This window comes from Triturus cristatus, chromosome 10 (genome assembly GCF_964204655.1).
Source record: "Triturus cristatus chromosome 10, aTriCri1.1, whole genome shotgun sequence".
In the NCBI taxonomy this organism is placed as follows: domain Eukaryota; kingdom Metazoa; phylum Chordata; class Amphibia; order Caudata; family Salamandridae; genus Triturus; species Triturus cristatus.
The window spans coordinates 1,083,845,173-1,083,857,561 of NC_140593.1; the positions used below are offsets into that span (position 1 = coordinate 1,083,845,173).

Below are 12,389 nucleotides of genomic sequence, written 5' to 3' on the forward strand. Positions count from 1 at the left end.
CCCACCATAAATGGAAGAAGGTGCCCTCACGTCCAAATCCCCTGATGCATTGCAGCGAGGTTCTTTTCCCCATGTTTACAAGAGTGGTGCAGGCATAATAAGGTCTGTGTAGAATTTTCAATTGGATTAGTCGGAAGCAGGAGCGTATGGCAACCTCTTTTGGGGATGCAGTCGCCTCCAACCATTCCTAAACTTCTAAATGCCCAATTTCGAGGTAGTCAAAAAGGCAACACTAAAAGGCTAATTGGCCCAGTTCTAGTGTGGCACAGCGTCAATATAAGAATCACTATCGATCTAGTGACTCCTCCTTCAAAATGTCTGTCGACATGACCACGTTTCAGCCTTTATTCCTTTTGGCCTCTTCAGGACAGGTGTTATACAAAAATGATCACACAACTGGAGGGCGCTAACTCTCTTGCGCTGCAAAAATGACAGCGCTCCTCATACACTGCCTCCCCAGCAATATGAGAGCCCACCAGCTTCAACGCTATACTTCAGATTGATCCGTCCACCGGGTTCCTGATTTAAACTAGGTAAACGTCGGGCCGGTCCGCTAGCTATACCTCGCTGCACAACAAACTCCTTGGTCGCTCGGGTGTGTGTGTGTACCACCTGTAATGTTGTTCTATGGGGGGAAAACATGTACGGCTTTCGGGCACTTAACAGCTACTTACGTGACTATTCTTCTGGACCTAAGGTGTATGGGCCAGGTCCAAAGTCGCACCAACAGGTCCCATTCAATTTTATGGGGAATGGTTCAGTCGGAAAGAGGCTGCAAGCTGGGACTGGGGGACCAGTCTGGGGGAACCTACACGGGTGCTTGACCCATAAGATGCTTTTGCACATAGCAACACCATTGGTCCACTTCTCCTCGGGCAGTGGGGCTCGGTTCAGTGGTGTCTTTTGGAGTCACTTGCGGTTGGAGAGTGCCTGCAGAAAGAGGCTGCAGGCAGCGACTGGAAATCCAGTGTGGCCCAACCCAAAGATAGGCTCTGTCACCTCCTCCTGATTCTGGCTGTGGGGCGCAGGTGCAGAGGTGCTTTGAGGTGTCAGCAGTCAGGGCTCACTCTTTGGCTCGGGTTTTGCAGAAAAGGGACAAACAGGAAAGCTGGGCCACTCTCTGTGTGGGTCTCACTGTCCCTGAAGTCCCTCAATGTTCAGGTCAGTCTTCCTTGAACTGGACAGAGCAAGTTTTGGTTGCTGCAAGAGGTCCAGTACCCCATGTATTAGTGTTATGCGGCTCCGGTCAGACCTGGCGTCCTAATATTTGGAGGGAGGACGGAGCTGACCGGTAGGAGTACGGCTACCTCTTCCTGGGCAGCTGCTGCGTTGGTAGTCCTGATAACCTGCAGGTCGGTGAACCAGGTTTTGCTTCTTTGGTGCCTGCGGCTGTAGGGGAGTAACTCCTTTACTCCAATAAGTTTCTTTGGCAATTGGAGAAGCACTGGAAGCCCTCCAGGTTTCTTTGAATCTGCACAGCGACAGGACGAGCCAATTGCTCCATAAGGATCAAGTGCAGCATGCAGGCTGGCAGGGTTGGTGCTAAGTTGTCATGCTCCTCCGTTCTCAGGTCAGCAGTCTTCTTTGTCAACTCCTTCTTTTATGTCCGTCGAAATCTGAAGTACTGGTATCAGGGACTCCCCTGATACCAGTACTCAATTTAGGGACGTTAATGAGAGTGAGGGGTAGGAGTCAATGGGTTACTTAACCTTGATGTCCCTACACCCCCTTAGATGACCACTGGCTCTAGGAGTGGGCATCACCTTGTCCCAGAATTCCTAATTCCACTACTCACAAGATGGTGGAATTTCTAAATTTGTGTTCCCTTCAGGCTGTTACCCTAGAGGTGTGTGCAACCTGGCAGTGTAACATGCCTCCTGCATAGCTAATTTACCCACCTGTCCTATTGCCAGTTGGACCCAGGGCAGGAGTGGCATATCCCCTGTATGGGCAAGCCTTGGGTCGAATATCAAAGGCGGCAGAGGCCTTTGAAGTCTCCTGCCTAGATATGTAGATAATTAGTCATCCTGCTTGGAGGAAGTGCAAGAGCAGGCATTGTTTCTGTCCTCTAAGAGCGGGACTCTCATCTCCTAATGGGGTCATAAACTCTTCTGTGGTGGCAGACAGGACTGGACCAGTCAGCTGGCACAATGGAGGACTAGTTGGGTTCATGGGGTACCTCTAAGGTACCCTCTGGGTGGATGTATTAATAAATCCATCACTGGAATCAGTGTGGACTTATTAATACGAGGTGTTTGACACCAAACACCATAGGTTTCAGTGAAGCCATCATGTAGCTCGGTACCTCTTTTTGACCAGCGTCCAGTATGTAGCTTAAGATGGCTTCCCTGCTCACTTGCATTATCTAGGAATAGAACTAGATATCGCAGCTCATGCTGATATGTCCTCACATAAAATATAATCTACACTGCCTTAGGGCTCAAAGGCCTACTGTAGGGTTGACCTACATGTATTAGATGCTGGTCACTGCCTCTGTGCAGCTGACCTATCCCAGCAGTTACAGGACCCATTGTACAATGCACTAGATCTGTGTCTTTTTCTCCTTTGCTTGGGGTTAGAGGTGGCTACCTCTGCTAACTCCGTCTATTCCAGGGCAACCCCCGGTTTACCTAAAGAGGTTATCCACAACTAGAGTAACCCCACCATGACCAACAGAGTCAGGGGGGCCTAACTTGCTATTTGACATGGGGTCAGTCCACCGTGCCAGGGACAGTCCAGCAATAAAGGCTAGCATCCAGCAGAGGCTACCGACCGCTGTCAGTACCCAGAGCCACACCTTTAGCTCTTCAGTTGAAGTGGCTAGCTTAGAGGTTTCTTCGTGTTCAGGGGGCCGGTCTGCTGTTTTTGGATGAAGGGTTACTACATCTTGTAGTAAACACCCTCCTTCCACTCTCTCTTCCGTTAGCTGAGGAGACACCATCTCATGCTGCCTGATTAGTAAGGATTTCTTGTGGGGGGCAGGTAGGGCTTCACTAGTGCAAACTGTAGTGTCCTCTCCAGCTGGAGCAGGATCTCCTTGGCTCACTGGAAATTTGGCTAAAACTTGCCTCCATTTCCTATACCTTCTCCTTCTTGTCTTTCTTTGGGGCCTACTTGTACTAACAGCAGGTTCAGCACCTCCAGAATCCTTGGGAGAGGACTGGTACTGAGCCAGTACCTCTTTTGGGCTCAGACCAACCTCTGGGAGGTCATTTCCATGGAGACAATCAAGGGAGAGGTCTGAACTGACTACCACCCTCTGGCAACTAAGGGACCCAGCTACCTTTAGTTGTACTAAAGCCACAGCCCTATCAGTAACCTCCCCTGGGATGACCCTTACTCGTCTAGTCGCTTCTGGCAAATACTGGTCTGAGGATACCAGCCTGTCATGCACAATGGTGTGATTGGCACACATATCCTTCAGGGCAGTGACTGGGATTTCATTCACCTCAATGGGATGGAAGTGTCTGCTTCCCTCTGGAACCTCACCTTCTGGCCCAATTTCCCAGTTAAACGCTACAAGGATGCCCTCATCTGAGGAGAAATTCTCAAAGGTTACACTGGTGCCTACCCTTTTCTTGGGGCAAGCTAAGTCCCCTATGTAGTGCCCATCCTGCTGGCAATCAAAGTAGGGCCTACAGTCCATGGGTTTTTCTTTTTAGCTTAAGGTCCCCACTACTCTGCTTACCAATAGAGGTGGGGTGGGATGCACTATCCATCTTTTTAGGGGCCTGAGTCTCTGAAGGAACCTCTTTGAGGGACTTACCACCTCCTTCTTTTCCCTTCTGTGGGCCTGAGCTCCATTTCTTGTTAATTTTTACAGGTTCAGGGTATCCTTCATGAGGTCCTCCGCTGTAATAAATTAGAACCAGGGTTCAGGCTTTGACCAGGAGAAATGCCCTAATTGCAATTTGTCTCTCACTAATGAAGTTACTTGAGACATACAATGTAATACAATGTAATAATCTTGATTTAGCCCCTCAACTTACACCATATGATGTCTTCAAATGCTCATTATTGAAGCAAGGTCCCTAAGTAAACATAAAATTGTTTGCAAAATTTGTAGACACTCATAAGTTGGATATAATTTTTATTACTGGAACATGGGCAAACAATACTTCTGGTCCAGACCTGGTTCAAACAATACCAGCAGGTTATACAATGGCTAAAATAGATAGGCAAAATAAAAGAGGGGGAGGGCTGGCCATTGTCACTCGTGATCACTTTGTTACATGCTATTTTCCAGGTGTAAGTAGTCCCAATTTGTGAAAATGTTTCCTTCTAAATAGAACTAACAAAACATTATTTGTTCAGAGGAATACTACTTTAGGACCCCCAGCACTCAGAGCAAACTTTGTACCAAATCTAAGTTCACAGTATTAAACTGATGGATTTTTCAGTGCTGGATGACTTTAATTTCCATTTAGAGAACACAGAGGTCAAATATACTATTTTGTTGACGGATAATATGAGGAGTTTAGGGTTGCATCAAATAGTTAAATCTGCCACACATTCTGCAGGACACACGCTGGATGGTATCTTCTCCAGTAACCCTTACCTGATGATAATAGAGGTCTTATCTCTAGTGTGGTCTGCCCATAAAGCTGTGATGTTTTCCATCAATCTACCACAGCCTCCACCCAAGATGGTTTTAAATCCACAGGCCACAAAGATTAGGGCATTGCAGAAGATCAGCTCCTCAGATCGTGTCTGTTTTATTAGAAACCTTACCTGAATCTAACCTCAGTCCTATGCATGATCTGTATACAACTATACAGAAGTATTCGGCCTGGATTAATAAAGCAAATAAACATTCTCGAACCCGAAAAAGACTTCACTAATCCCCAAAAAACCCCTTTAGAACCATGGTTTTCTGAATGTTTAAGAACCAGAAACAGTTGTGTGGAAAATGGAGCGAGTTTGGAGATCTAAATACGATTCCCAAGATAGAGAGGTTTATAAACAGTCAATAGCAGAATACAAAAACATTATATCAGAAGAAAAAAATAAATATTTTACAGACAAGATTCTTCAATATGGAAACTCGGTAAAGGAGCTTTTTATTACTGGAAAAAAAAATACCTGTGTTCAGCAACAATAGTTGCAGCCAGACATTCTGTAACATTCTTGCTAATTTGTTCCAGAAAAAAGAAAAGGAAGTCTTTGACACTTTTACATCCAGTAATCAAGGAGCGTCTAAACCTCTGACGAATATAATACAACTTTCACCTATCATCTTTGATCACGCCCCCCAAAGATTGTTCTTTCTTCTCCTGAGATTTTTGGCACTCAATTGACTAGGATTTTTAACAAAATTATCAACACTTGTTATTTTCCCACTGAGTGGAAGAAAGCCTCCATTCTACCTTCGTTGAAAAAAAAGATTTGGGTCCTCAAGAGCCTAGTAGCTATAGGACCATCTCAAGACTGCCCTTCCCAGCCAAATTATTAGAGAAGGCTTTGAACTGTGAGCTCATGTCATTTATTGACAATAACAGCCTTTTGTATTGCACTCAATATGGTTTTAGAAAGGCACACAGTACAGGGACATTACTGATAGCTGCATCAGAGGAACTGAGGTGCATTCTAGAAATGTGAAGGTAAGGCCGCTTTGATATTATTAGATCTCTCAGCGGCCTTTGATATGGTCAGTCATAATATCTTAATTGACTGACTTGCTGAGCTAGGAATAAGTGGCCTAGCACTCTAGTGAATAACATCTTTTTTAATTAATAGAATGAACCATGTTGCTTTTAGTGAACCCATTTCCTAACATTTCTGTCTGCCATGTGGGGTACCCCAGGGCTCCTCATTGAGCCCTACTCTTTTTAATCTCTGTTACTCCACTGGCAAGACTGATAACATTGTTGGATTTCTTGGTGGTGGCTTACGCCGATGACACCCAAATTGTGGTATCCATATCAAGCAATTGCTCAAAAGTATAGTTCCTGAATGTCCCAGGTAAAACGCTGGATGAGATTAAATTGCCTAAAGCTTAACTCCGGGAAGACTGCAGCTCCTTTTTTTGGCCAAAAACAACTCCTTCTGATCACCAAGCTGGTGTCCGCAGGATATGGGGGTTCCACCCACACCAGTGCGGAAAGTGAAGAACTTGGGCATCATTTTTGATGATAAACGAAATTTTCAGGTCATTGCTCTTGCCTCATCAGTATTCTTCACTTTAAGATTAATTAGAAAGATCTGCCCTTTTATCCCCTCGGAGCTTAAAAAAATGGTGGTTACAAACTTAGTCCTAGCGAAACTGGACTATGGGAACGTCCTTTTCATCGGCGTTTGAAAAAAATCCTTCTTAAAACTCCAGATAGTGCAGAATGCCTCAGTTTGGTTTCTTGCAAGCGTACCAAAATACCAATCAGCATCACAGGCCTTCATCAACCTGCACTGACTATCAGTGGCAAAAAGGATTGAATTTTATGTGCTCTGTATTGCTTTTAAAGCACTGCACAATATTGGTCCTTACTATCTGCGTGAGAAATTTGTCTGGTTCACCCCACCTAGCACACTCAGGTCCTCAGATGCTAAGTTCTTAGTTTTACCTAAGTTTAAACGAGCTTCATGGGAATGTAGGAGTTTTGTCCTGAAGGCTGCAAGATCATGGAACTCCCTCCCTATGTATCTAAGGAAGTGTCCAGATATCCTGTCTTTTCGAATCCCTGAAGACTTGGCTTTTTAGTCAGTAGAGCTGCCTTGTTTTGGTCTCACCATCCTCTTCTCGTTTAAAACAGCAGCAGCAGTGCCAAGACACCTCAGGGCATTCGAGCACTATATCAAATTATAAATCAAATCAAATGAGGTCATGGGACTCAGCCTCTATCTCTCTGTGTCACTTACCTGAGAATAGCTCTCAGAGTAGAGAGCCCCAGTGTTTCTGGTGTAACCTCCTCATTCTACAAGCTCTCTCAAAGGCTGGTAACTACTTGGTTATATTGTCACCTTCAACATATTTGGGGACAATCCCTTTGGGGATTTTAGGGTCAAATGTTTCTTCTCTCATCCTATTTAACTTGTTGCTGCCACCAGAGGTGGGTGCTAGGCCTATATCAATTCTTTTTTCTTCTACAGCTAAGAATTTAGCTTCTAAAGCTAGCCTCCTGGCTAGTTTGTGAAGGTCAGGATCCTCCTCCTCAGCTTCCTCTGGGTTACTACTAGGAGTACTCCCAGTAGAGGTACTGTCAGTAGGTGAACTGGAGACTTCCTCATCACCCTCACTGGCATCTCCCGCTAGTGTTTCATTTGTATTTCCTCCCTCAGCCATGTCCGTATAATGTTTAGCAAGCAGGTTCTGCAGGTGAGCCTTTGTAGGTTCAGGCCCCATGATAAGGTTCCATGCTGAGCAGAGCCCCTTAAGTTGCACCAACTTAAGTCTCTTGTTGGGAGTCAGGTTGAGCGCCTGGGTACTACCCTCTGCCTCAGACATGGTGTTTTAGAACAGTTAGGAATTTTTAGTAAGTTAAAATAAATCTACCAAATTATACTTTTAAGATCGCCTAGCTGCAGGTGTGTGTATCTCAGTCCAGGGCGAGCTGCTGGTGGAGGAGGAAGTGTTTGGAGATGAGCAGTATTGATAGCAGTGCTGGAAGATGGTGAAAGACGGCGGTGTGCAAGTGTTCCGAGGCATTCTCATCTTTGGAAATGTGATCATTGCGATGGCTGGGATGGCACTGATGGCAGCGTGCATATTCTTTGTTTTGGACCAGAGCCGCCTTTATCCCCTTCTTGAAGCTACAGAGAATGACCACATCTTCGGCGCGGCCTGGATAGGCCTCTGTACCGGCATCTGCCTTTTTGTCTTGTCCATAGTGGGCATAATGGGAGTTATGAAGTCTAACCGGACGATGCTCTTGGTGTATCTGATTCTCATGTTTATCATCTACTGTTTCGAAGTGGCCTCTTTCATTACTGCTGCAACACAGCGTGACTTTTTTTACTCAGAACCTCTTCCTGAAGCAGATGTTGAAGATGTACCACAATCCCAACCCAATCAACAATGACCAGGCCATTAAATCTGATGGTGTTACAAGGACTTGGAATCGGTAAACGGCGTTTACTTAGCATGCGTTACTTCGCATGCCATTACTACGCGGACGTTAGTACGCACGCGTTTTTAGTTCGCATACATTTCCTACGAAAGTCGGAACAGCGACTTGCGTTAGGGGGGGGAAGGTGTTGGATTTAAAATCCAACACCTTCCCTAGTGTCCGCATAGACTGGAGTTGGAATAGTAAATTATACTATTCCAACATCCAGCACCCCGTACTGCAATTCGTTGTTCCGAATTGCGTAGGAAAGGTATGCGAACTAAAACGCGGTCGTACTAACGACCGCGTAGTAATGGCATGCGTACTAAACGCATGCGAAGTAACGTCATATATTCCTTGGAATCACCTTATGCTGTTCAATCAGTGCTGCAGTGTGAACGGCCCTTCAGACTGGCAGATGTACTCTTCTGCTTTTAGGATGGTGAATAGTGATGCCGACTTCCCTTGGCCACGACAGTGCTGCGAGATGGATCCTTTACAACTGCCACTTGATTTGAATGGCTGCAAGCTGAGGATTCCAAATCTTTACAACAGTGTGGGATGCTATGATCAAATCGCTGGTCCATTGATGCGCCATGCCTGGGGTGTTGCCTGGTTTGGGTTTGCTATTCTGTGCTGGAGATTCTGGGTTCTCCTTGGAAGCATGTTCTACTGGAGCAGGATTGAATACTAGAACGTTTGGACTGGTTTCTTTTTCTCAAAGACTATAAGACTGCCTTTTTGTCTTGGTTGCCTTAACCAATATGGAGGGCATGCCCTAACCAATATGGAGGAGAATGCCTGTTCAAAACTGTGAATTGTTGGTCCTTGGGACACTTCTGAGAAGGAAAGCTGTCCTTGCGAGTACCTCTTCAGGATGCATAGCTTATGTCTTATACCCAGTCTTTGTATAGCATGCCCCATCTTGTGACCTATATGAAGGAGCGCTGTATGTAACGCAGTTGTTTTGTAAGTAAACAACACATAGTTTAGTTATGCAATCCTGAAATTGGGTACATCTGCTCAGACTGTTGCTCTCATGAAAGATTGTATAGTGTTAGAGATTTTAGAACTCCACAACTTTCCTGTGAAGCACAGATTGTAGTTACGTTTCTTTGCAGAACTCTACTTTGCGTATTAAAACACCTTGGTGGTATTGGCACTTGACACTACCTTTATAATATCTGCATGATTGTTTTAAAGCGTGTGTATCGACTCAGTAGTTGATTCCTGCAGTCACTTGATAAACTTTTAAATATATTTTTTTAATTGTCGCATTAAAGTGTATTGTTTAACATGGAAAAAGAAAGAGCGCCTAACTGTCTAGGATACTTTTTACATTTCTAAACAACAAGTACTGGGGGACTTAACCAAGGCCCTAACAGACCAGATTAGAAATTTGGGGAACAAATCTATAATTTGGAAAATATTTTTGGCAACTAAATTCAATTGTGGATTCCTCTGTGGAATCACACCACTGACTGAGTGGTACAGTAAATGCAACGTCTTACATCCCACTCTGGTAACACCCATGTAGGAAGCTGGCTCTTTATATAGTGGAGCAAAATGAGGTACACTGTGTAAAGAGTCCAAGCAACCCCCAAATGGTTTACAGAGGCACAAATAAAACCCCAAATGCTCTCTCTTGTGGTAGTGGGGGCGAGCAGGTAGGCATATCAGAGGATAGTGCTAAGCATTTATTGCACACACAAAGGCAGTAAGTGAAACACACTAAAAAAAAAAATCCAAAAATAACACTTACTTTTATATGAATTTAAATGCCAAGATCATTAGAATCAGGCAAGTACTTTTCGAGTTATTCTGTTAGACACTGCCTTTAGGGCTGAATTGGGAACAGAAATTGCTGAATTTTTACAAAGGAAAATAGACTCTGTTGCACATGTGGGCACGGTATGGGAAGAGTTCAAAGTTATGATAAGGGGGTCTTGCATTGCCAAGAGCTTTGGTGTATTACGTGACATCCGACACAGTTTGCAGGCACTTGAGGGGAAGCTGAAACAATTGGAAAGTGATCTATGGGAGGATGCCTCCGGACCTCAACAGGCAACATTTAGAGATAAGCTCTTGGAATACAAGGCTACTGCTGACCGGAGGCTCGATTTCGGTGGAAGTACTTTACAGCACGCAAATACGGGGAGGGCGAGTGCCCTGGCAGAGCCTTGCCGATGGAAGTTCGTCTACCCAGGTTCTCCAACTACGTCCTTGAAATTCTAGATAATACTGGCACACGTCATAGAGACAGTCTTGATATCCTCAATGTTTTCAAAGATTTTTATGCTGATTATTTTGAACTCGTATAACCGAACCTCCAACCCTCTCAATATACTTAAGGGACATTGCTCTGGGTTGGTTGGGCGATGCTCAGAGAGATACGTGTTGCAATCATGCAGATGAAGTCCGGGAAAGCCCCGGGTTCTGATGGCCTCCCCATTGATTTTTATAAAACCTACATCGATCAATTACTCCCCATACTTAAACAAGTCTACGAGGAAGGCCCAGGAACTAGAGACCCTTCCGGGTTCGATGGGGAAGCCCTTTTAACCTCACTCCTGAAACCTGGTAAACCTGCGGACGTTTGTGACTCCTACCATCCCCTTTCCCTAATCAATAATGATGCTAAAATCCTTGCCAAAATATTGACTAACAGACTCAGTTTGCTAATGGAGAAGCTAGTTCTCCCGGACCATTCTGAGTTCATTCCGGGCAGGGCGACATCACATAATTTGCGTGCACTCTTCTTTATCTTGCAATCGGTAGACCCTCAGTTGGCTTTGGTGGCAGTCTTTCTAGACGCCACCAAAGCCTTCGACTCCATTGAATGGGATTATCTCTGTGTCATACTTCAATGCTTGGTGCTACCTAAGAGGTTTCTGTCCTGGATACGCCTTTTGTATGCTGCTCCGGAAGCAAGGGTTCTGATCAATGGGCACACCTCTCCCCCTTTTCCATCACACGGGGCACCCGGCAGGGATGCCCGCTCTCTCCTCTACTTTTTGCACTGGCTATTGAGCCCTTTTCGGCCAAAATTAGGCATCATCATCATGATAAGGCATTCTGCTGCTTTTTCCGTCCAATACTCATTTCCCTCTATGCGGATGACATCACTCTATACGTTAGGGAATCGCAACACAATCTCAATCCATTACTGCAGGAGTTTGTGCGATTCCGGGGCTCTCTGGAATTCATATCAACTGGGCGGTCTCATATTTTCCCTCTCATCCTGTCGGTGACAGCATTTACCCCTGATTTTCTAATAGAGTGGTGCACTGCTGAAGTGAAGTACCTAGGGATACACATCACAACTGATCGGGAGGAGTTGATGCGTCTCAATTATGGCAGGGCTCTGGAGAGCTTCACAAGCAGTATCACGAGGTGGATTGCTCTTCCTCTTTCTCTGGCAGGACGCACTTCCCTCATAAAAATGATTGTCCTCCCCAAATTACTCTACCTCTTTTTAAATATTCCATTTGACCCAGGTAGACATTTCTTCTGATGGATACATCTGCCAGTGGATTCCTCACCTTGTGAATATCCTCTGCGCCAGCAACATTCGGAAACTTTTGTAGCAGTCCACGCGATGAGGTCGAAGGCGACGTCACAGAGACACGGCTCCGCTCGCGACTCCGCTGACGTCACCGGCTCCATAAGAAGACCTCGTCGGCGTGATGACGTCAGTTCCCTTTTTTCTGCGCCGTCGATGCCAACGGATTTCGGGAATCTCTCTCTGTAGCTATACTGGTTACTTTGTTTTCTGCTGGTTCTTTGTCTTCTTCTGCAGAATGTCGACTAAGATGTCAGGTTTTAAACCCTGTCGTGAATGTGGGAAACACATGTCCATAACGGATCCGCATGACGACTGCGTGTGGTGCCTGTCGTCAGATCATGACGTCGATGGATGTTCTTGCTGCCACAAGATGAGTTCCAAGGCCCTCAAGGAGAGGGAAACAAAGCTCTTTATCGCGAAGATGAAGAAAGAAAAAAGAGTCCGGAGAGAGTCGAGATCAAGGTCAAGATTGAGGTCGAGGTCGAAGCAGACTTCGGGTCATGCTTCCAAATCCAGGAACACAAGAAGAAGAGGAGGCATTCATCTCGACGTCACTCGGATAGGGATGCGGCTCCGAGATCGGCATCGCCCTCCTGACGCCGTAAGGACTTTGTGTCTCCCTCGCCCATTCCGGATTCGCCTACTGGCCTGTTGTCACCTGGGGCTTCACCGGAACATTCTCCGGCACTGGCTTCATCTCCGACGCCGGCTCCATCTCTGGCGTCGTCCCCGGTTCCGTGTGAGGAGCCTCCGGCCCCGAGTGAACCTTCGGCTCCGCTGAATCC

At 45.7% G+C, this 12,389-nt stretch overlaps 1 protein-coding gene and 1 pseudogene across 1 annotated transcript in view; both read left to right on the forward strand.

Moving 5' to 3' along the window:
• Window positions 1-12,389, forward strand: part of INTS1 (integrator complex subunit 1) — a 625,364-nt gene that overhangs the window by 517,846 nt on the left and 95,129 nt on the right. The window lies entirely within an intron of this gene.
• LOC146796602 (uroplakin-1b-like) lies at window positions 7,582-8,733 on the forward strand (annotated as a pseudogene).